General features: G+C 30.0%; 1 pseudogene; it reads left to right on the top strand.

Annotated features, from left to right (window-relative positions):
- Positions 1–269: 269 nt before the first annotated feature.
- On the top strand, positions 270–2,250 carry LOC145828825 (dehydrogenase/reductase SDR family member 11 pseudogene; annotated as a pseudogene).
- The last annotated feature ends 1,785 nt before the right edge of the window (positions 2,251–4,035 follow it).

The raw sequence follows: 4,035 nt of genomic DNA on the forward strand, positions 1-4,035 counted from the left end.
AGCACTAGATAGAAACAAGTTTTGTTAATTCTGAGGATATTATAGTTTTTTTTATTTAAATATTTTTGAAAAAAGGATACAACTTCTATCAGTAGGTTTCTTATTGTGAAGTACAAAGTACATGTTTATATACTAATGACAGTTTACTTATTCATATAGTTTTATTAGTTCTTTAGTTATTATATTGGTAATTATTATAATTATTATTATATAATTATTACATTGACTGTACAACAAATTGATATAACAGGCTTGTAAAAACACCAACTATGGCTTCACTTTCTGGCAAAGTAGCCTTAGTCACTGGAGCTTCAACAGGCATTGGCCAAGCAGTAGCTGAAAGGCTGGTAAAGCTCGGAATGAAAGTTGTAGGCTGCGCTCGGAATGAGTCCGATTTGAAGGCAGTAGCAAGTAAAGTGAACAGCGTAGGTCCAGGTGAAATGCTGCCTGTGAAATGTGATCTGACAAACGAATCTCAGGTGTTGGATATGTTCAAATATATTGAAGAAAAGTTCGGTAAACTTCACGTTTGCGTCAACAATGCAGGGCTGGGTCATGATGCGCCATTGCTTTCTGGTGAAACAAAAGTTTGTTTGTAAAAGCAATTTAGAATATTTTATCAAAAACTTAACAAATGTATTTATTTTATCTTACACCTAAAGCATTATTTTTAATCAAGTTTATACGTTTGCATATTTTTCTGTAAAAAAAAAGTTTATATTATGTTTAGAAAAGACTTTAAATCAATAAAAGGCATTTCATTTGTGTTATTCTCTTTTGCATAGGACTGGAAAAACATGCTGGACGTGAATGTGCTCGGTTTGTGCATATGCACAAGAGAAGCGTACAAGCTGATGGAAAAGGGAGGCATCGATGATGGCCACTTTGTCAACATAAACAGCATTTGCGGCCACCGTGTTTTCAGAATTCCGTTCTACTCTGCAACCAAGTTTGCCGTCACCGCCCTCACCGAAGGACTGCGAAGAGAGCTCAGAGATAAAAACAGCCACATTAGAAGCACTGCCATCTCGCCCGGGCTCACTGAAACACACTTTGATTTCAGGTTAATTTAAAATATTTAATTTTAAACATTCAGTGAAAATGGCTTATAAATTCCCTTTTTTTTTTGGAAATAACTAATTTTTCAACTCGCTAGATAATTAACATTTTAAAATTAAATTGGCACCCTCAAAATAAATAAGAAGTTTAAAGTAGTACTTTTTTAAAATTTACATTTGAAGGAGGTCAATAAATTATGCTCGCTGAATTTAGGCAAGGATTGTTACTATACTATACATATCGTGCAGTTTGAAAAACGTAACCCTTTTTACAGGAAATTATTGCTAATATATACTTATTATTTAATGAAAGTATGGTCTACCTGGTTCATTTTGGAGATAACACATTTAAAAAAGTTTTATCATAGCATTAATTAAAGTATTATAACATTTTCTTTTATTTAACTTTTAGGATAGTCAAAAACTTTGTATAAAGTTAAAGCGTTTTTCTTAAAGTAAAACGTCATGTTTTTTTTTCACAAAAGTTTAAAAGAAATAAGTTTAATTCAGGTACATTTGTTAGCTATACGGCATTGAATTAAGGATTAAATAAACTTATATAAGTTTTAAACTTTAAATTGAATTATTTTTATTTATTTTTAAAACACAGACAATATAGTTCAGTATTTGCAATCAAATCTTTTTTTAAATTAAGTAACCAAGTTAACTTTAGTTAAATGTGGGAAGTAACAGTCATAAAAACCATACTTTGGTCTATTTTGATTAGTTATAAATTAATAACCAATTATCACAAATATATACTACATTGATAAAACTAGTATGTGTTTAAACAGTTTTTTATTCGTTAGGCTATACCAATTAGCTATAAAGTTATAATAAGATAACAAAGTATATTTAAAACAGATGTTTTATAGTAATCTTTAAGTGTAATAAATTAAAACCGATTGCGCAAAAAATGTATGAATTTTATTCTTTTTTAAAGTAATTTATGAACAAAATAATTAATTTTTTTCAGTGTATAGTATCGTAACTTATTAAAACTTAATATTTCTACTTGATATACAGATTGAGACCGGGAGAGCCTGAAAAAGCCAGACAAACGTACAGCAACATCGAATGCTTACAAGCGAGCGACATCGCTGATGCAGTTGTGTTTGCTCTTCAATCACCGAAAAATATGAACGTAAAAGACATCATTATACTAGCGACTGAAAGCGAGCGACATTGCTGATGCAGAAGCATTTGATTTCAATCACTGAAAAACATGAAAATAAAAGACATTCTTATACTAGCCACTGAACAATCTTCTTAAAATATCTACTCTATGTTCGCTTTTAGTTTACTGTGATTTTCTTAATCATTCACTTAAATAGTTGTGTACTTTTCTGTTAATTAGTAGCATACTCAAAATATAAATGTGCCTTATGTTTATAGTTGAGTCGTTGAGTTATATCATAGTTCGGCAGCCTTTTATAAGTCGCAGTGAAATTTTTTAGAAAAAGTTGCTCGCGGGCCGCACTTTATAAAACGAAGTCTGCTGCAGGCCATATTTATTTGAAACAGTTAAAGTAATCAATATAAATATCCTATTTGAAACCAAACATATGATATAATAATAAAACCTGAAACTGTAAAGGATCTCGCTGGCCGAATGTTTTTGCTTTGCGGTCCGCAGTTGGTCGATCATATCATTTTTTCTATCACTTTTAATACTCTAGTTATTATACATTACATAAAAGACCAAATATTATTAACTAATTTCGTTATCACTGTTGAAGATTGTTATAATTAACTTAAATTTATTTCTTTTATTTTGCATTATTATTTTCAGTCCTTATAAATCTCATTTAATTCAAACTGCAACATTTATATACGAATAAAAGTACGCATTTAAACTTTTGTTGATTTTTTTTAGTACTACAAAAGCAGGGGTCGGCAGCCTTTTGCAGCCCGCGGGCCAATTTTCCTAGAAAAAAATGCTTGTGGGCCGCAACATTTAAAAAAATCTTCAATGGCCGCATTCATTAATATAAGTTTATAGTAATTAGTAGAAAGTTTTTTTCACATCAAAATATAATAAATTAAGCAATAGTTGAGCACTAGTAATGAGTATTTATTGAGTTAAGAGCATAAATGTAATTTTTTTAAACAAAATCTTTAATTTTCATAGTTATAAAAATGTATATTTTTAGCTGAAAAGGAGCTCGCGGGCCGCTGATTTAGAATTTGAGAGCATGGTAATGATATTAACATTTCATTTTCTTATTTCAAAGCGGATGTTGTAAACTGTTTTACGCAGTTTTCGTGACGCTCTTCCAGTATTAAAAACAAACAATTTTTCTATTTTAAGGAGTTAATTTCATTTCAATGCGTATATATTTGCGCTTGTCTTTCAAATACGCGTTAGTCGCTTAGTAAGTGAATTATCTATTCCGCGTTACCATCAAGTTACGATTAAAGTCAACGTTTTACTTCTAGTTTCGAGAATCAAGAAAACGTCTACATCGCGGAGTTGATGTTACTACTTTATATAACTTTACGATTGTTAATACTTTTTATAGATTTTATTTGTGTCGTGATTTAATAGTTTCTTTCTTCAGAACTAAGCATTATTATTAAAAAAAAAGTAAATTGCTTTTATTCAAAGTGTGTTTTATTCATAACTTAGGAAAAAGTTTTGTAACTTATACTGTTAGCATAATATTTACTACTCGTAAGTATAGCAGTCAGTAAGTTACTGAAGACCACGTAGTTAAGACATAAACAAAAACAAGGATTAAAATATAATCTGTTTGATTAAAGCCGCATTTGGCGTGCGGACCGCAGTTCTCCGACCCCTGTACTAAAGTATGTATTAAAAGTTTACATTAAAAGAATTAGAATTTAATTTAAAAGTTTGAAATAGTTAACTATAAATAAAGCTCTGAAGGTTACTTTATTACTTCATGCTAGTTAAATATTTGGCACATTCTTTTCATATTGTCGTACAAGAACCTAACTTACTTGTGCATAATTC

The sequence above is a fragment of the Thalia democratica genome, chromosome 2, assembly GCF_965202585.1.
Source record: "Thalia democratica chromosome 2, ktThaDemo2.hap1.1, whole genome shotgun sequence".
Taxonomy (NCBI): domain Eukaryota; kingdom Metazoa; phylum Chordata; class Thaliacea; order Salpida; family Salpidae; genus Thalia; species Thalia democratica.